The sequence below is a fragment of the Abramis brama genome, assembly GCF_963993115.1.
Source record: "Abramis brama genome assembly, chromosome: 1".
Lineage (NCBI taxonomy): Eukaryota > Metazoa > Chordata > Actinopteri > Cypriniformes > Leuciscidae > Abramis > Abramis brama.
The window spans coordinates 76,502,512-76,524,824 of NC_139963.1; the positions used below are offsets into that span (position 1 = coordinate 76,502,512).

Sequence of the window (22,313 nt, forward strand, 5' to 3'; positions counted from 1 at the left end):
ACACACACACACTGCACACGGAGGATGTGTGAAACGGGCGTAAAAAATTTCCAATATCAATTTCTGAAATTCAACCTCAAGTTTCTCAATTTCAAGTTCAATGTCTTGTTTTCAAATTCCAAAAAATGACTGAATAGGAAAGTTGTTCTAAAATTAACAATTAACAATTAAAATTAATCAATTTTGTCTTCAGGGAAATCCTGGAAAACTTGAAAAACACAATGCAGTTCTGTCCTACCCAATCAGAAAACTCCTTTTCTCACAACTCCTTTTCCTCTGTTTCCAGGTACGAAACGATGGGATGGCTCGCCAGTCCAAACCCGGGATAAGAGTCCACAGCCAGGACAGGATTCAGGATCACAGCAGCAATTTTTCAGACACTCACAAAAGAGAAAAATAAAACACAAGAACAAAACCCGGCCTTGCAAAAACAAAAACAAAACAATCATCAGTAACTCATTCAAATAAACAGTTTCTAATGACCAAAATGTCTGTTTCAATTATTTGGATATAGGCAACACATACATGCTAGTCACCATGTGCTTGATTAACACTCTAGAGTCTGTGTACAGAGCTAGCAAAGCTAGCAGCGCATGGCACACACTTCACAACAGAAAAAAATATAATCTTTGAAACATTTAAACATAACTATATGCACTCACAGATTATATTAGAAAACACTTAAAGCATTTTCAAACATTTTTTATATCACTCATCACCTTTTAAAATGTCTTTTTCACATTAAGAGTCCAAAAACAGTATCCACATTACCTAAATACATCTCTTATGAAGAAATTGGTACTCACCAAGGAGAAATATAAATCACAGACAAAAAAAGTATTTTCTTTAGGATAAAGATATCCTAAGTCAGTGTCTTTTCTTCTCGTCGCGTTCAGATTTACATCGCCCTCTTCTCAAAGCGTGGGCTTTTTAAAGAATTAAATCTACTTCTCAACTTGTTAATAATCTATTGCTGGATTATTAAACAGTTTGTTATCACTCAAATCACTCAATCACATCTGCTCTCACTCTCGTGTCGTTCGCAATCTCTCTACATTTCTGCTTGTGCGCGATCTTCTGGAACTCTCCAACAGGGGGCGGGGCTAACCTTTCACCTCACCAATCAGGAATCAGTTCAGGAATCTTTTCTTTCTTTTGTGATTATTTATAATAAAATAAATACATTATACTTCATGTTCCTTTCTTACTATTAGGTTTATAGCGATACAAATAAAATAATACTAGTTATTAATATTAGTGAGCCGAGTTAATGACCTGGGTCACATAAATCAACTATTTAAATGTACATTCATACATCTTATTATTCAGACATATAGTAATAGTTACTTAGTGTGTCAATAATTAATGGTTAATTCAGGTACAGTAGTTATAAAGCATTTAGTTGTGGTCAGTTAACTTTTTTTGTGAGCTCATCTAAAGTGAGGACTAGTTATGCCTTGTAAAGCTTTTACAAAGGAGATTTTACAGTTATCTTCTAAACAGAAAAAGGAAACAAACACAACACAGTGATACAGAACATAGAAATATTTAAGATGTATGAATGTACATTTAAATATATTATTAATCGTTTACTTACACTTTCTAAGTGATCTTATGAACCACTGACAACAACTCCTAAATAACCGGTTTGTAAATAATGCAATACTTCATTTAGAAATGGTAAATTGATCATAAAAAAGTAAGAAAATACAATTATGAAACACATTATAGATATGCTTATAAATCAAAAATAAAGCATTTATAGCTGTATTTATAAACTGCTTATTAATGTATATCTATGCTCTATAAAAGATGAATTAACTGTTTACTAATGCTTTACTAATGATTAATAGCGTGCAGTTATTATAAAGTGTTACCGAAACACAATTCAACTTTTAAAAGCGTAAGAAAGAAAAATAAACAAGAAAGAAATCCGCACTTGTTAAATATGCGGCAATGTGTGCAGTGTGTGTGTGTAAGAATGGACTGTGCGCGTCTATGAATATAGCAACACTGGCCAAGTCGGCAGCACGGGTGGCTAAGAGTGACTCGGGTACATCGGCGGTCCCAAACCGAGGGTAACGCCCGCTAAGTATTCTCTACACTTGTAAACAATGGGTCAGTGATACATTTTTATTTGTTTTAGAAAATGAGCGATCGTTTCGCTAGATAAGACCCTATTCCTCAGCTGGGATCGTGCAGAGCCCTTTGAAGCACTTCAGAGCCCTTTGAAACTGCATTGATTTGGACTTCAACAATTTGGTGACCGTTGAAGTCCATTGTGTAGAGAAAAATCCTGAAATGTTTTCCTTAAAAAACTTGATTTATTTTCCACTGAAGAAAGAAAGACATGAACATCTTGGATGGCATTGGGGTGAGTAAATTATCAGGACATTTTCATTTTGATGTGAACTAATCCTTTAAGTAATGGGGGAATGTAGTGTTTGTGTATTAGTCAGGAGATGGCGCTGTAGTCCACATGTTGTCACCTATAAAAGGTGTAGAGTAAGAGTTGAAGTGTGTTGTACATGCTGACCATTATGTAACATATGGCACTGTTGGATTGCTTTAAGATTTGAATAAATCTATAAGAACTGAGAATTTTCTTGGCCTCATGCTTACCACACTGTTAGACCTTACCGGTTTTTTTTACAGTAAAATACTGGCAACACTGTTGCCAGTAATTTACTGTTAATTGTACAGTTCTTTACTGTAATCTACAGTATGTTACTGTAAAAGTGCACTAAAACTCGAGTTAACTAATTTATATATATTTATATTTATAAATAACCAACTGTCATTTAAATGTATTAACTAAAATGTATAAAGCATTACTAACATGAGCAAAGTATTACTGTGAACTTATTTCATTTGAAACCACAACAAAACTTTTGTAAATAAAGAGATTTCCACTGGACCAGAAACTACACAGTCACTGCTTTTTAAATAAAGCAACATGCAGCAAATCATCAATGTTTGTAGATCTTCTCCTGGACTGAAGCACAGGCTCTACTCTTCTGCACAATGGTGACCCAAAAAACAAGATTTTACAGTAAACTACTGGCAACAGTGTTGCCAGTATATACCTGTTTTATAACTTACAGTTTATTACTGTAAAATACATTTTGTGGGTGTGACTTTTTTTATCTTACACTGTTAACCCTTTCAACCCCACAGGGAAATACACACTACAAAGACTAAAAGTAACATTGAGACAGTGTTGCAGTGAGATAATTAAGGGAATATGTAAGTGATTGTTGAGCATTAGTGATGAACACCTGCTGTTAGAACAGAAAATAGAGAAACACAAGACCTACAACTGACTTCCAGCCATTACACATTATTACACTTATTATTAACCAGTATGACTTTATTTCTGTCATACATCTACAGAAGTTGTTATTAAGATGTTTAATTGAAAATGTTTGGTTTGAAGTTACCATTATAGAGATCAGTGCTTGCTTTAGTTGGGATGTTGATGCTATAACATCAGTGTTTCTTTTGCTGCTTGAGCTGTTTTTGTGCAAGTCACACTTGTGCACACACACAGTTTATGAATGATTGTAGTTATAATGATTATGATGACAAAATCGTCATATTGCCTGTTCATTCACTAAGGAAATTCATTCTCACTCGTTCAGAGTTTAATCCTCAATCAAAAGTGTTACATTAGCACCACTGTGAAACCACAGCAATAAATTACAATGACTCATTTTTTTAACACATCATGCATAAACCAAAAAAAAAAAAAAACAGAGCTACACTGTCTTAAAGAAACACAGAGATATCACAATTTAGCACATTAATCTCAACAGTGGTGGCAATATTATTATTATTTTTTTATTCATGCAGCAGTGCATGCTGGGAGTTTATATTATCCTGGAACCCAGCATGCACTGCGACATGAAACTTTTGATTGTCACCAATGTTGAGATGCATGTGCTGATTGTTGATGTCTGTGTGTGTCCAGGATAAGCAGGAGTTCAAAATGTTTTAAAGCACTATATGATTTTGATATTCTTCAGAAGACCCGATTACAGAAATATTGATTTCATGTTGTAGAATCACAGATATATGCTAAATATGAAATACCCATAAATTCAAATAATATATGCAGGAAAGATCAGAGAATCAGATATGTACAGGATGATTGTGACATCATCACAAAATCCAAAAACACCTGATCAAGTTCCTCTTGGCTTTTTCTTGCCATAACAAATGTGTTTTATAAACTCACTGTTATAGCAGCCAGAGAGAAATTAATGGTATGAAGTCAAGGGACAAGAGACCAACTAAAGCAAAAACTGATCTCCATCATGGTGACAACAAACTTTATTATTAACTAAATCTCTGTTAATTCTCAACAAGAACTTTTGTACATGTATGAAAGAAATAATCGTAAACTGGTTTGTAAACTGGTTTCACACTCAGTGCTGCTGGAAGTCAGTTGTAGTTTTTGTGTTTCTCTTTTTTCTGTTCTTGTTTCTCTGTCCTTCAGTGATTCTGCTTATCAGGTGTTCATCAGTGTCTCAATTCACTCACTTCTTTACATTCAAGGGGACTATATTAGTGAACTAATGTAGGGAATAGTGAATGAGGGTATAGGGTGTGATTGGGAAAACAGCCTCTGAGTGTCAATTTTGAGCACTGTTAATTTACACTATATTCCTGTAGGCTGTTTTTGTTTCCTACGGTATATTACTGTTTTAATGGAAAATGGTATGATATTGTCAGAATTTGGCCTTTTTTTACAGCAAGGGTTAACAGTGCAGGATTTAAACATTACAACATCAGCAATTGCTGGTATACTGGAAATCTCTGAACACATCTAGTGTGTGTAATCAGAAATGTCCTGTATCTGATCATCTCTGTGCATCTCGAGTGTATGGACGTGTAGGGGGTTTATATATATTTTTTAGATTTTATATATTTTATTAAGTATTTTATGGTTTTAGATATTTCTAGTACCCTATAGCCTACGCTGTGTTTCTGTTTATTTTTGAGATGCGCTCCAGTTCACGGAGACCATGAAAGCACGCCCTGATTGTTTTATTAGTAGTATTACGATTCAACTTGTGTCAAAATGATTGATGGCTTTTTAATTAATTATGATTGATGGGTTTGAACTTTTGACCTTAATAATTTCAACATTATACTTTTGAGTATACATTCATACATTGAGGTAGTGAAGAAAATGATAGACCGACATTACATACATAAAGTACAACAATAACAATATTTACAGATGGTCTAACCAGAATAGAAAATCGCGGCAGGCTGTCATGTTTTGCTCTACGGTAAAGCTGACCAGACTTTCAACTATTTCACCAATGTCAGTTTTTGCATTTTTTGACACCTGTGACACACAGAGATCTACAAATGTACACATACAGAGTATTTCGGTGACTCCGAACTCGTCACTACATACACGCAACACACCCAGAACTTTTCTGAGGATTACGTTGATCGGCTCTTTGCTGTTAAAAAACATGGGGGTAACTCATCTGTCTATGAATTTGTCAGGCCTCTTACGACATCCATTTCATTTTTGAGATTTGTCACACGTTTGGTATCCCGAGCACAATCGTTTTTCATATCACACGCAGCATCAATGATCCTGTGCATCAAGCCAACCATCTGGCCTCTAAAATGATCTTTAAACATACAATCTAGTGTTGCTCTTAAACGACACTCTTTGCCCGTGGCGCACTCACACACCTCCGGCTGCATGTGCACATCATCGCCAAAACTCAATGGGGAGTCGCTCTCCATCAGGTTTTGCGTCGCCATTTCAGAAGTTTTTAGATTTTCGAATAGTCCCTTATTCGATGATGAAAGAAACTGTTAGTTCCTGGAATCTCCTGAGTGAGTCCTTGCAGCACAATTGTGCAGACCTAGTGCGTTAACGCTCGGAAGTTTGGGGTTTTGGGTCAGAAGCGTGAGTCGAAGAAGCATAGTTTCCGTCAGGCTCAGACAAACAGGAATGTTGAAGCGGACTTTGACAGTCCATGTAACAACCAGACAATGTTCCTTTAACTTTTGATCAATGAGATGATGCAGTAGCACAGCAGTCCATGGCTAGTAGAGCTAGAGCCCTTCAGTTAGGAAAACCGGGTTGTATAGGGGTGTCGTCATCAAGACGTTGTAAACGGCTATATAGGATTAAAGCCACACTGAATCAGAAGTAGCATCATGGAGAAGTTATGCATATGCCACCAGAGAGATTACTATTAATAACATCAAAACGTTTTTTTTTTGGGTGTGAATTGTTCGCAATAAGTTCTGTAACAAACATTTAAAGTAGCTAGGATGTATTTCATTTTGCGCACATGCTTTGAGTTAATTTTACCAAATATTAAGATGTTAAAGTTCAGTTATAGCCCTTTAGTGCATTCAAATGTTTTGAGTTGAAATTAAAACGTGATATAAATATTGCATAAAACACGTCATTACCGAATTCAGGGGTGTTTAATAGCTTCAATAGTTATTAAGCACCAGCTGATTTAAATTGTTTTTCAAACAAAGAGACAAAAGTAATTTTCTGATAAATCATCGTACACGGATACATGTGTTTTATTGTATGCACAGATTTTAAGGGTCACTTATAGAAAAATGTGTTCATGTCTTTGTTTCATGGCATTTTTAATTTAATAACATACATTTCAACATACAAAATGCACATTCGCAACTCTTGTAAATGTTTTCTTTTGCTGTAGATTAGGTGGTGCAGGCAACAGAAATTTCTACCAGCTGCCGACATTCTAGGAAGTCTGTTTTTCAAAGTGTCAGGAAAATAGACATGCTGCAATAGATTGAGAATGGTGATGTTAAAAATCAAAACAATTTCAAAAACAGGGTGTTTCAGAAGAAATGCAAACAAAATCAAGTGTCCAAAATGTTACGTGCTAATATTTGGTCTTGTTTCAGAGTCGGTATGCTCCAGTGAAAACTGTGTGACTTGTGTGAACTTTGATGAGGCCGAGAACAATAGCACTGTTAAAGCTGTAGTCTACGATGTTGAAAATCGGTTGGGAAGTTTTAAAAAACTCATCCCGCCCCTCCACACACACCCCCCTCCCCTCTGTGCTACCTGATCCCTCCCACCGGGAAACGACCTGAACAACGTCACTCAGTCAAGCTGTGATCACCGGTAGTAAACATCGGCGCATCTTGTTCAAATTCCGATCGGCTCGAACAGAAACCCGCTAGGCCTACTGAAATATATTCAAGCACTTCAAGAAATATAATTACTTTGACCCGTGATAGGCGATGCTAAACGGCTAACATTCCAATGCCGACCGGCAGCATAAGCATGTTGTCAGACTGATAAAAAGCTATTTATGTAACACCTCACACCATAAAAGTATAAATAAATGCTTACCTGCTCAACAAAAAGTCAGCCGTGTCAGCGTCGGTTTTTTTTGGTTTGTTTTTTCTCCATTGCTGAGCTGATGCTACTTTGCTAGCTACCATAGACTGTCAGCTGCTTGCCCGCGAAATTTCATGTCGCAGGAGGGGGGCGGGGTGGGGTGCGGTGGGGTGGAGACGCGAGCGTCAAGTGGAGCGGGGGATTGGATGAGAGCAGTTGACCAATGTAAGCTGTCCGGCCGGACAGCTTACATTGGTCAACTTCTCTGCAGCTGTACACCCAATAGAGTGAATGGATTTTTTTCATTCTTTTTTCTCTTCATATTGTTAGGATTGTACTGTAGAACCATAACCAGCATCTAAACGAGGTTATTAATAATGAACAATCTTTGAAATCGTAGACCATAGCTTTAAACATGCGGTTCAATAACAATGTTCAATATAAACAAGAATCCAACTCTAATGCGACTGAGCTTGTTTCACATATAACTGTTGATTGTTAGATATAATAGTTAGATGATTTATCTAACAATTGAAATTTACGATATGTTAAAACATTTTGGCATTCTGTTGATGAGGCCAAAAACTGCTTACCACATGTTTTCATTAAAAGAAGAACAATTATTAAGACATAAAACACAACGTCTGTTTTCTGGAACAGGCCTAAAAGACCGATGTCTAAAATTCTGGTGTCAAAGTATTGGTGCGGACAGAATAATAAATGAATCATCCCACCGTTCACATAAAAATACCCCTTATCAAGTGTAATTCATTTGCTTAACCGTTGTTTAGTGACACACACAAAATAACTGTGTATCTATGACTGTGCTGCGAAATGCACATCTTTAAGTGTAATAGTTAGACGAGTTTGAAGTGTAATAGTTTTGTAGGTAACAGAAAAACAGCAATACTCATCGTTCACGTCTATGTTTCGTAGACATAGCAGAAAAATGTTCTAAAAGAAATATGGTTTGTTTAGTCTTAAACTCTCTCATGTAGAAGGACCGTCATTTATGCAATATTTGTTCATGTTTTTCATAAATTCCTATATGAACATGTTTGACCACGCTCTAAAACTATATACTTTTTGCAAATTGTACAAAAACTAAAAGAAACAAGATGTAAACAGCGTAATCGACTAGTTTGTACAATATCAATTACAAACATTCAAAACTGATCACAAGTGGCTTTTCTGTATTTGTTTTAAATGGCTCATGCTGTAATTACTTTTTAGCAAGTTTGACCTCTAGAATTTACTTTTGTGCAAGTTTATCTGCAGGGTGCAGTTAGTGTGGACCTTTAACAGCCTCAAGCTCTAATGAATATGCCTCTCTCAGGGCAATAGTCAGATGTGATTCTGTTGTAATAGTTTAAGTGTAAAACAGCACTTACTTTTCGTGTTAATACTTTGTGTGATTCCACATCATAGATAGAGGGAAAGTTGCACTAAAACGAAGTATCAATTTAGTCAAATAAAGACTATCACTTAAATTATTAATTGTCATTTATTCCTATAAACACTGAATGTTGATGGCTCTCAAAGACACGTCTTCACCTAAAACACATACAGTCCAACATACAAAATGTGAAACAGTGTCGTCTGCTGTCTGGACAAGATGACTAAATCTAGTGGAGTAATAAAACCATCATTTGTGAACTTTCGTGTATTTATTATAAACGGCGCTTTTCAACCCTCTTTTCTTAGTGATTTGGTCTTTTTACATGGATGTTTTGGACACATGTGATTCCTGTGTAAATATTATGTTTTAAAGTTAGTCCATAGTCTTTACAAGAGTGTGGAACTTTGCATCACTACGGTGTGACAAAATATGTTGGCGTGTAAAAATACACCCAAAGATTTAAGCACAACTATTTACACTCATACTAAGTAGGAGAATATCTAACTGTATATTGCAGATCGTGAACATTCCATTATCTGTTTATTTGGGGTCAGAGAACACCATTAGCTCATACATCTCTTTAATTTTGCTGGATGTAAAATATAAAGGTATTGGTTAATAACTGTTGTGGCAAAAATTCATTAAACAATCATCAACTGCGTAAGAGACACTCTGAAATTCAAAAATGACCATTAAAAAGTACTTTATTCTTGCAAGAAGGCCCAGTTATCACACAGAAGTCACCAGTACAGTCTGTGAAACAAGTGCGACGACGAGAGGGAGGGCAGAGGAGTCTTTATACTGCTTTCAAGGTCTTCTGCTTACAGGCCCTTATCTAAACAAGGAGAGGCTTCCCTGCTAGTTTTCTGATATCGCTAAGTTTGTTCTTACAAACTCACAAGTTCTAAATTGGGCGACCTCTGACCCTAGAAGTCAGAGGTCCCTTCTCATTCTGCCGCCTCCTGATGTCCCACCTGTTACCCAGCATTAAGAGAAACACATACACGTCAGTTTTACCACGTAGACCACGTATAGAAGGTCATTTCAATGTTTTACTGAAAGTCAATGAAAATCAATACTGCAAATCAATGAAAATCAAAATTTTCCATAACATAACAAACAAACAAAAACTTTAAATCAACATGAAACCATAATATTAATAAATAAAATATGGTTTAATTACAGTTTGAAAATGACTTCCATAATATTTTCTTTTAGTAAAGCTATGCCTGGATCAGCCAACACAAAGTTTGCGTTGTGAGTGAGACTACGCAAATATTACACCAATATTAGCTTTCTCGAACATTGCATGGTTGCACTACGCCTGAAACTTAGTAATCAACATGCATTTATGTAGGACTGTCAAAAAAAATCATCTGTTATCATGGTTTAGTTGTATTTTAAAACACTGATTTTTCTTAAAAACGTTGTGTCAGGCGTATTGGGTAGCATGATTTTTTTTTTATTGTTTATTTAAAAGGGACAATGCACATTAATTAACATTTTTTGTTTATACTCAAAATGTAAATGCGCCAGAGTTAGCTAGAGAGCTAATTTTCATCTGTAGTCCCTTTGCAGGTCGACACAGCATCATAACATAAAAAGAATACATGTAAAACAGAAAACAATTTAAGAAAATAGATACATAATAATAAGTACAATACAAAGAAGGGCAGTACCTAAGATAAGATAAACCAACTATTAATGATTGCAGTTTTGAGTGTTTTTAATCCATTTCTTAAGTGTAAATTTAAATGATAAATAGCTGGTGCTCTCTCTGAGTTCAATAGGGAGGCAGTTCCAATAATTTGAGGCCCGTACTGAGAAGACTGTTTGGCCAAACTTACTACGTCTATACGGTACAACACAGTCTCCCCTGGTAACTGCCCTTGTTGCCCTGCCACTGCTGTTCTTCTGTTGTATAAATTCACCCAGTGGTGGAGGTGCAAGCCCATGTAAAATTTTAAAAATGAGGCAGGCATCTAGATAATGTAAAAAACTGTCAAAATTGAATAAATTATATTTAGTAATAATATTGCAGTGGTGAGGTTTATTTATTAATATTAGGTTTTTGATCTAATATTTTTAAGGTTTGCTTATAAAGGGTTTCTATTGGTTTAAGAGTTGTCACATTTGTTTGGGACCAGCTTGTAAAACAATATGATATGTGAGAAAAAAATCAAGGCATACATAAAAAGTTTGGCTGCCTCTGTTGTTAAATAAGGCCTTATGTGTCTGAAGTTAGCCAGATTATATCTAATGGTATTAGCCACCTTTTTAACATGCTTTTTAAAAGTTAAATTAGAATCTAAAATAATACCAAGGTATTTAAACTCAGACACAACCATGAGTTTTTCTCCTTCAATAAAAACATCAGCCTGCTGTGCACTTGTGGACCTCTTAGAAAAGAACATACAGACTGTTTTATTAATGTTAAGATGCAGATCTGACATTTTTAGCCATTCGGAAACATGCACCAGTGCTTCGGTTAATTTAGTTGCAGCCTGTTGTTTGTTCTTGGTATGCAAATAAAGAACTGTATCATCTGCATACATTTGTACATTAACATTGACAGACTGAAGGCAAGTCATTAATGTACAGGCTAAACAAGATAGGGCCCAATACTGACCCCTGGGGTACACCAATATTACAATCAAGATATGAAGAGTAAGAATTACCAATATGTACACTCTGTTTCCTGTTAGTTAAATATGACTCCATCCATTTCATGGCCTCATCTGAGAAATTAAAAAAAGATAATTTTGATAATAGTGTCCGGTGATTCACAGTGTCAAAAGCCTTTTTAAGGTCCAGAAACACTGCACCTACTATACCACCCTCATCTATTTGTGACTTAATATTTTCAAGGAGGAAACAGTTAGCTATCTCTGTAGAATGGTTTGTGATGTTTTTTCAGCTGTTCTGCTACCCATTTTTCTGTCACCTTGGATATCACTGATAGAATTCTAATGGGTCTATAATTTGACACCATTGTTTTATCACCAGACTTGATCGGAGATACTAGTGCTTTTTTCCAGGAGCTTGGAAAAGTACTTTGCCTAACTGACAGGTTGATCAGATGTGCAATAGGGCGAGCAAGTGCGTCCCTGTGTAATTTTAAAAATGAGGTATCCAAACCATGTGAATCCCTTGCTTTTGAATTCTTTAGCGAGGTTATAATTTTTATAACCTCTGATTCAGATATTTCCTTTATTTTAAAAATAGGTTTAGCTTTATCAATATGAATAGATGGTATAGTTTCAGTTGGGATACCTTGAGCCAGCTCCCTGGCTGAATTTATAAAGAAATCATTAAATGTACTTGCTATCATATCATTATCTTTGGTCAGGAGTCCATTCACTTTGAGTTCAGGTAAAGTTATCCTTTGTTCTTTATTCCGACCAGTTAATTTATTAAGATTTCTCTAAATAAGTTTCCCATTTCCTTGAGCTTCATTAATAATTCTAATTAAAAAACTCTGCCTTAGACTTTCTTAAATTCCTTAAAACCTTATTTCGGAGAGTTGTAAAGGTGCCCTGATTTTAGAGCCCTCTTTAAAGCAAAGTCTCTTTCTTTCATTTATTGCCAGAGAGTGTCATTTAGCCATGGTAAGGTGGTCTTTTGTCCATGTTTACATTTCACCTTTCTTGTGAAAGCTGCTCTTATCTCAGTAATAGTAGAAATAAAAGTGCTGCAGCTAATCTCAGTATCTCTGCTGGTTAGGAGGTCAGACTAGTCTATTTGGTTTATAGCTTTTTCTAAATTAATTGTTTCATTTTTAGGAATTTTCTCATAGAATTGATTTCTTGAGGTCGAATTTACAAAAAAATTTCTAGTTAGTTTCCTTACCAGCAGTGTGATATTATGATCGGACAGACCAGTCAGCAGATTATGTGATGTAGTTACTCTCTCAGGTCTATTCGTAAATATCAGATCAATTTGAGTCTGAGAGGAGTTGGTTATTCTTGTTGGACCTTGTATCAGTTGGGAAAGATTGAATTTATTTGTTATCTCTTTAAGTTTTTTTCTCTCCGTTTTTTTTATCCCAATTTATATTAAAGTCGCCCATTAGTATTAACTCCTTTTTACCATCACATTGCTTAAGAATATTATGGAGATGCTCATAAAATATGTTATTGGTTGATGGTGATCGATATAGGTGTGAAACTCACCGCTACCTGGCGTTCGTGGACAGGAGCGCTCTCCACACAACATCCGAGACAAGTCCCCAACAACTGCGGCCGCAACATCCAAGAAGGGACAGCACACCATGCATCGGCACCAGAGAAAAGCACCACGTCGAGAGCGCCGCTCCCCAGCCAGGACGAAGCAGCCAGGCCACTCCATTCGCTGCCGCTGTCCCCCCGCCGCAACAGGTCCCCCCCGCTCACACCTCCACTCGCTGACGGAGGCATTGCCAAAGCAGGAGGAAAATCCAGAACACCCAAAGAAGGCAGCAGATCGCCAGCGGAGGCCAGGCGAGGCCCTGGGTTTAGTTGGATATCACCAGCTAGCAGGAGGATTGCCATCAGGTAGATGATTTTTCTGTGCGGTTGTTTCAAGTTCTCAGCTCCTCGAGTATTTATCCAGGTTGGTGGTTAGGTAGCACGGCCATTGTTTAGAATTTTGGCATAAACTACATATTGGCTCCATGGATTGAGATTGAAGCCACGACGAGCGTCGCGTTCACAGCCAGATTGTTGTTGTTGTTGTTGGCCTGAATGGCAACATCGCACGGATAGTAGCAGTAGTGCAAACACATAGTTTAAAACAAATAATCTTTGAACTATGTCGGCTAGTTTACGGGTTTTGTGTGTATATTTAGAACACAATCTAGGTTTTTTTTGTAGGAAGGCAAATTTGTCAATGTTGTTTGCGTGCGCTCCAGCATGACCTGCCAGACTGCCGTTGCGCACGGCCATCGCCATCCAATTCTCCTTTTATTCTCCTTCTGATTATCTTGTTTAATCATGTATTAAGTCCATAATTATCAGGCTGATATTTGTAGAAATAAGCAAAGTCAATTTCTAAAACAAAAAGAACCAGTTAATGGCCTTGTGTCAGAACACAACAGGTATGAAGATATGTTTGGTTTTTAGCTTTTTATTCTAACTTTAAAGCTAGATTATCCTTTGAAAAGTGTAATACAGTATTTGATTTTGGGGGAAAATCTGGAAAACTACCTTACACATGCATTTTGCCAACTGACCTAAACCGCCCAGATAGCAACATTGTTTCGGCCCAGATCCGGCCCACATCTGGCACTTGTGGAATGCGGATCTGGCCCACATGCAGCGAGGAATAATGGCACTTGGGCGGAACGCTCCTGTTTGCCAGATCTGGGTCACAAGCAGGCCATAGCAATGCCACATGTCAGCCAAGAGCAAAGAAATAAACCAGAACTGGATCTAATCATGTTCTTGGCTAAGCTCAGAATGGTCAAGTCAAGTCAAGTCATCATTTATATAGCGCTTTTAACAATTTAGATTGTTTCAAAGCAGCTTTACAGAGAATGGTCAGAGGAGAACCTTGACAGAGAGAAGTGAAGAGAGAATGATCAGTCCCAGCAGACACAGATCACACTTATCAGACATCTTCTGTTTCTGTCAGTCTTCCTCTTCATTATATATAGACATAGCCATGGGAACATATTTTAACAGGGGGGTGCTGGGGACGGGGCTTAATGGGCAAGGCTTAATGGGCGGGGCTTGATATTGCAGGGCAGAGTATTTTAAACAAAATCCTAATATTAAACAGCCCAAACAAAAAGATGAACATACAAATGAATGAGAACAGAGTTATGTGAGAACGCTCAGAACTCATGATACATTTTAAAAAGCACAGCACACAAATCTGCATCTTACCTTATGATACTCACTCAGGAGAAAGCACAATCTTTCAAAGCAAAAATGCAAGACACCAAACGCGGGCATTGGAACGGGGGGAAAATGCAAGGTCTCGAGGCGCGTTTTCGTTGAACTTATTTTAACTTGAGTGCTGCGTTTTGAGAATGCTGTGTCATGCGCGAGACGCGAGCACAACAGTTAAACACACTGAAAAACACGTACTGTGTGAACAGCCCCTAATGCCGATGAATGCTTTAATCAAGACATCTATATTTAGTTTTTTCACATGCATTAAATGAGTGTCAAATCAGTTCTGAGATGCTGGTCCTCAACCAGTGTCACGTCACTCACTCCATGCCAGATCGGCTTATTGCCTATGATATATTCATTTCTTTTAAAGTCATAAAACCATATTCAACAACATATAAAAATGAAATATCTTTGAATAAATTTTTATAAAGGTAGAAGGTATTCTCAAAAAACATGTTGAAAAACAAAAAGTTATTTAAAGTCATGTCATCTTAATGCCACTGTAGTGAAACAGCTGTCGCCAGGGGGCGCTGCAGCTCCTCAGCACTCCTAGTTCCCCCGGCCATGTATATAGACTATAAACTTCCTCTATTCTGACCAACTCAGTGTTTAAACCCTGCTAGAGTTGCTGTTGGTGACACTGTCCCACTGTGAAGTGTTGCTTTACATGTGTGAAACGAGTGAGAAGTGCATATACTGTTAATCACACTGGCTCAACACACATCTGCTCTGAACACAGTTTATAGGCTTGTAGGACTGAAAATAATCCAAGATATTTGACAACAAAAGACATTTGCTTTACTGTTTTACACCCCTCTTTCTCCCACAAGGAGCATTTGTAGCTCCTAAAGGCACAGAGGGGCTGATAGTGATCAAGGCCTGTAGGCCAAGATGTGTGTACTTCGGGGTCGATGAACTCTCACACCTTTAGTGCGGTGGGGGGAGATGTAATTATCTGATTGGTCAGCTTGAACGTCTCTCATTTAGGTTAAAGTCACATGGTCAGGAAAGGATAAAACAAGATTGCAACTGTCGCTCTGTTCCCTTTCTTGGGGCTCTCTCTCTCTCTCTCTCTCTCTCTCTCTCTCTCTCTCTCTCTCTCTCTCTCTACCTCCTCTTTCTTCTTACTCTCTACACTCTCTCTCTCTCTGTCTACACTCTCTCTCTCTCTCTGTCTACACTCTCTCTCTCTCTCTCTCTATCTCTCTCTCTTTACCTCCTCTTTCCTCTTACTCTCTACACTCTCTCTCTTTCTCTCTCTACACACATTCTCTCTCTCTCTCTCTCTCTCTCTCTCTCTTTACCTCCTCTTTCCTCTTACTCTCTACTCCCTCTCTCTCTCTCTCTCTCTCTCTCTCTCTCTCTCTCTCTATCTCTCTTTACCTCCTCTTTCCTCTTACTCTCTACACTCTCTCTCTCTTTTTTTTTTATCCAGAAGTTTTTTTTTAGCTTTCTGTAGCTGTTGTGACAGCCTTTAATGGAACAAATTCTCCCAGAGCCTCCACTATTTGCCATCACGAGTAACGTCGTCTAGCTGATGACAATTACTAAACGGAAGTTGAGAGCATCTTACCGGAAGTCACTCACCGCTATGGCGCCCCCCACGGAGAAGTGAGGAAAAAGGTGAATAGTATATAGAATGGCAGTTTGATTTAGTCTTCAAGGTGTTTAGATTTGAATTTTTGACAGTTGGTGAGTTTGAAATTGTAAACATTCCGCAATGTTAAAGGCAGGGTAGGTAGGTTTTTTTCAAAAAAAACTTTTTCCCAAATTTGTTTAAACTGTCTTTATGTACCAAAACATAATTAAAATGTAAGTACTCTGAAAAAGAGAGTATAAAAATCGAGTGTCTGTAGTCCTCTCAGGACTGCAATAAACACAGCTACTTATTCCATTCACTCCCACCCCCTCCCTTCTGTGCTCTTTCCAAAGCCACGCCCCAAAACACATGAATGCGCGATGCCGACCGCTTAGCTGGAGGACGCTGTAACAAAATTCAAATTCAAGGAAGGAAGAGGACAGGGTCGGCTTGCGGAGTTGTGGGCGTGTTTATTTATAAATGAAAAAAAAAAAAAAAAAAAAAAAAAAAAGTTGCGCACACAGTGCTGTAGCAGCAAAGAGCAAAGTCCAAAGTCCAATGTAATGTAACCGCACTAGGTATTGAACATTAACATTAGCTCAAATGATCTATAGGGAATTTTAATAATTAATCATGAATATGATTAATATATTGCATATTACAGTTACATTAAATTATCGAAGTTGAAAATAGATCGATTGTATAGGCTATATGAATAATCAATCACAACGAATTATAATTCCTCATTCATATATCAATAGTCTTATCTCAGATCGATTCTATGAGATAACCCTTAATGGAAATTAATGTAATTATCAAACAGTTGTTTGTCCAGCAAACGGCCGTAAGATTAACTTATCAACTTCTCAATAAAGTTATCACTTCTTATAATTTCAGGAAAAATAGTTTCTGGCCCTGAAACTATTCTCCTGTCCTTATAAAATTTAGGTTACTGAAAAGTAACAAATCGTAAAGCTTGTAGCTAGATCGAAAACATTTCATTGACCTTTAGTAATGTGAGCAGGAAACAGTCAATCGAGGATATATTGGGTTTTAATAATTGAACTAAGAATACATCGAACTACGAGTATAAAAAAACACTACAATTTACACGAGTATGCATACACAAAATACAGAACACATAAACAAATACAAGACTAAACGAATAACGAAAAAGAGAGATCGGAAAATGAGAGAGATGAGAGAGAGAAAGTGAAAGCAAAATGTGCGATCAGAGAGAGATCACAGTATGGCAAAAATCACAGACCAGGGAACCTTTGAGAGAGACAACAAGAAATCAAAATCACCTTAAGCAGGGACAGACAACCTTAAACGAATTAAAAGCTTGATTATACTTGCACATGGTCTGCGGTGTTGCTGAGGCAGGCGCGTGTATGGGCCTTTTGGGAGCTAGGCGTGTTCTCTCGTGTCTTCTGGGGCGAGCGCGGTCGCGGGAATTTAAAGGTCCTTTGAAAGCGAAGTTACTAAAGAAATAATTCAGGCTAAGTTCATTTTCCCTCGTAGATGGAAATGAACAAAGGAGAATATGAAAAACAAAGACAAAAGACTAAAAGAAAAGAAAACGGAGATGAGAGCTCCCTAAGGAGCCATGGAACCAGAAATTCTCTCAGACGAAGTGCTCGGAGAACTTTCTGTGTCAGTCTTCTTATGGAGCGACTTGGTTCACGCCTCTGTTCGCGCGAACAACCAATGAACCCAAGATCTGAAGCAGGAAAAAGTTCCTTTGTCTCTGGGGAGACACCCACTCGAGTGAGTTATGGTGTTGTCAAAATTCAGCAATTATATTCCAGCAAGATGGTAATTACAGAATAATACATTTTACTGTAATTTCCTATGTATGAGTGGTTCCGTCAAAGCGAGACGGTTAAACAGATACCAAGAATGAATTATAAAACAGTTAAGGATACCAAGTTACAATCAAATGCACGATTATAGGCATTTTACGTTTGATTAACACACAATAAAATTGTAGATGCTTCCAGTGTGACATGTGAAGACATCTAAGCACAAAAGGAATACATTTAATACATTTAAAAGGTACTTTTCTCTGTCCTTACAAGAATTCCAGCGAGCTGGGCTTTCCTGGAAATCCCAGTTGGGTCATAAAGTTTTATGACCTGGTCAGAGGTAGGGTTACAAAACCATGAATCTATTTGAGAACATTAATTAGGAGAAACATTTCCAAGTTACAAATCAGAAAATCATAACTATATGATCAAAACAAACTAATCAAACATGCATGCATACAGGAAGGTCAGATACAAGTCTGAGTTACATACAAAGGACGTTTGTGTGTAAATGTCTCTGTGTGTGTGGGGGTGCAGAGAGAGTTCTTAATCTCTCTGAAGCTGCTCAAACGTGACTCGTGTGGAATGTCTGTTAACACTCCAGGGTGTCATAAAGCAATCTAAACCCAGCCATGCTGGCACCAGGCCGGTCATTTAGCTTGCAGAGAGTTTAATTTGCATGCATGAGTTCAGAGGCTAATTCTGAATTCATTAATTCAGAATCAGAATGATTGAAGGATCTGCTCATACGCTACAGTAATCAGCGATTGCGTCCTCGCGCTTCCCGCACTCACACTATCAGCCCACAGATCTCCGCATGTCTCTCTCCATGAATAAGGTTTCCCGTCCCTTATGTGCGATCTCTCCACGCCAGTCACTGAAACAAGACACATGTGTTTGTCATTTGCACTTGACCCACTTACGCCGTACCTGTCTCCCGATCCTCTCTCCCGTCACAGACTTCGCTAGATCACGCCCCCCTTGCCACAGACGCGTTTGCCAGCGCCGAGCGGAGAGGATCATGTCAGAATCACATGTAATAAAATACCTAACTTTATCATTATGAATATAAACAACTAACATGGCTGTTATACTCACTAACGATTCTTCCTAGCTTCAGTGCCTCTTCCCCTCCTCGAGTCAAACGGGTGTGCGCATGTGGGCAGATCTTGTTGCAGCAGGGGTGGTAGCCATGGTAGCGAGGGAGAGTGACAGTCGCCCAGCCAATCATTTCATTCGTCCCAAATGGAAATAAGTAGCTGCGTTTATTGCGCCCTGCGAGGACTACAGACACTCGGTTTTTATTCTCTCTTTTTCAGACTACTTACATTTTAATTATGTATTGGTATATAAAGACAGTTTAAACAAATTTGGGAAAAAGTTTTTTCGAAAAATCCTACTTACCCCACCTTTAAGTCAATGGGAGTTTTTCCGAGTTTTGATCTAGTTTCATCAAACTGACCAATCAGATTAATTACAACTCCCCCCAGGCCTACAGGATCACTATCAGCCCCTCTGTGCCTTTAGGAACTACAAAAGGTCCTTGTGGGAGAAAGAGGGGTGGAAAACAGTAAAGCAAATGTCTTTTGCTGTCAAATATGTTGGATTATTTTCAGTCCTACAAGCCTATAAACTGTGTTTAGAGCAGATGTGTGTTGAGATAGTGTGATTAACAGTATATGCACTTCTCACACGTTTCACACATGTAAAGCAACACTTCACAGTGGGACAGTGTCACCAACAGCAACTCTAGCAGAATTTAAACACTGAGTTGGTCAGAATAGAGGAAGTTACTGTGAATTAACATACCCTCATCATTTCTTTCATACATGTCCAAAAGTTCTTGTTGAGAATGAACAGATGTTTAGATGTTTTATTGAAAATAATAGAGTCACCGTTATGGTGATCGGTGTTTGTATTAGTTGGTCTCTTCACCCTTGACTCTTTAACAGTAGTTTTCCTCTGGCTGCTGTGAAAGTGTTGTATGACCCCATTGTGCTGGAGAGTAGAGAGTGTGTGTGAGTATGTGTGTGTGTGTGTGTGTGTACATGACTTAAACCTGAATGCACACAGACTCATGGGGACTCGTGTCATTGTGGGACCTAAAGTGAAGAGTAGTGTAGGGTTAGTGTGTGTGTGTGTGTGTGTGTGTGTGTGTGTGTGATGGGTAGGTTTAGTGTGTGTGTGTGTGAGAGTGAGTGTGATGGGTAGGGTTAGTGTGTGTGTGTGTGTGTGTGTGTGTGTGTGTGTGTGTGTGTGTCTGTGTGTGTGTGTGTGTGTGTGTGTGTGTGTGTGTCTGTGTGTGTGTGTGTGTGTGTGTGTGTGTGTGTGTGTGTGTGTATGGGACTCGTGTCACTGTGGGACCTAAAGTGAAGAGTAGTGTAGGGTTAGAATAAGAATAGCCTGTAAGGGTGGATTTCCTGCAGAGGTTCAGTCTGCAAGACTGCCGAATGACTAAAGAAACGTTGTCAGCAAGATGGTAGAAAACTGCACATTTCTTGTCTATTCCACCCACTGCCACTTATACCAATGACGGAAATAAGCGCAGTTACAATAGCTTAATATGTGGGAGAGCGTTGCTGTAGAGAGGGATGATATTGTATTGAAATATGAAGCACTTCAAAGTCAATACCAAATCAAAACTATTTAGCACATTATTTGTAATTGAAAAGGTATAATATATATATATATAAATGTAAAAAAATAAATAAATATATATATATATATATATATATATATATATACATTATATATATATGTATATATATATATATATATACATTATATATATATATGTAACAGAAAAAAACAAAAAATAAATAAATAAATATAAATATATATAAATATATACATATATATATATATATATATATATATATATATATATGTATATATATATATATATATATATATATATATATATATATATATGGTGTACGTCCACGGCGAGGAATGGGCAGAGATGAGCGAACGTTTTTTAGTTCATTCCTACTTCCATAGGAATTCATTGAAAACGCTCGCTCTGCACCATTATCCATGTCAGTGCGAACGAACATATTTTACTTTCGTTTTTAAGTTAGCAATTCAAAAGCCCCCAGCGGTGTCACACGTTGATTAACCGGTGGTAAAATATTCCTCACCATCACATACCTAGTATATTTTTATATAGATACAATAGGCCTACCTGACTTTGAACACAAGAGTATAGCACTATGAATGACATAATTTATTTATTTTTTAGACTAAAAAAACATTCTGGATGTTTTTAAACTTAAACAATTATTAAATTGAAAAAAAAAAGAATAAAATGGGTTTAGTTCTGATATTTGTATAATTTTATATAGAAATAAATGGTGTATTATTACATTTTTAGAAGATAGGAGGTTTTTAGTGTTTCCTTTTTTGACATTACTTTAATCCCTCGCCATAGCAAAACCGTTTGAGATATTTATTATCTGTTTACAATTTAGCATCTTTAATGTATTTTTATCATGTTGAAAAAGTTTGGTGGGAATAAAATAAACCACTTAAGAGGAGTGGGTAAAAATTCAGAGGCTGATTTTGCAAAGAAATCCACATTCAAACCAAAATATCTGACTTCCTGTTGCTCGGAGCTAATTACTGTAAATTAGAAAATTGTCTGGCTCGATGAGACCAATATGTGTACTGATTTTTGTGACTGTACATAAAATTAACCCCCTCACTTTTGTCAAAAGCATTTAGAAAGTGACACACTTCCTGCTGCCAGTTGGTGGCGCTATAACTTTGACTCACAATAGTTACATCCATGTGATCGGCCTCTTATCACGAACACACTGCTGAAGTTTCATCAAGATCAGTTAATGTATGCAGAAGTTATAACACTTCGTTTTTATCTTTTCTCGCCATAAATTTGTTTCCTCGCCACGGCCAAACCGTTCGAGATATCAAAAATCCGTCCGCAATTTAGCATCCTCAATGTCTTGACTTTATGCTGACCGAGTTTGGTGGCAATTGAAAGAATTGCCTAGGAGGATTATTTCAAATACCAGAGCAAGCGTTCTCCAAACAACCCATAATAGCCGACTTCCTGTTGGGCTGGCGTAAAACTTGACCAGGGAAAGTTGTTCGGCCCGATGAGATCTGTACGTGTACTGAGTTTCATATTAATTCATGCAAGCGTGTTTGATCTATGGACCAAGTTTTCAGACCCCGTTCAAGGGTGAAAAATCCCCCCCCCCCTCCTCACACATACAGAGAAAGAGAGAGAGAGGGAGAGAAAATTCTCCAGAAAAATCCACAT

At 37.4% G+C, this 22,313-nt stretch overlaps 1 protein-coding gene across 5 annotated transcripts in view; it reads right to left on the reverse strand.

Annotated features, from left to right (window-relative positions):
- Window positions 1-16,801: 16,801 nt before the first annotated feature.
- The window catches only part of LOC311089614 (uncharacterized protein), a 90,207-nt gene continuing 84,695 nt past the window's right edge, over window positions 16,802-22,313 (reverse strand). For 4 of the 5 annotated variants that reach the window (XM_084124417.1, XM_084124416.1, XM_084124415.1 and 1 more), the window contains 3 exons: window positions 19,436-19,573; window positions 19,130-19,315; window positions 16,802-18,908 (listed from right to left, as the gene is read on the reverse strand). The gene's annotated coding sequence lies outside the window, so the exon portion shown is untranslated. The remainder of the gene's footprint in view (window positions 18,909-19,129; window positions 19,316-19,435; window positions 19,574-22,313) is intronic. The other variant, XM_084124418.1, reaches the window with a different exon arrangement.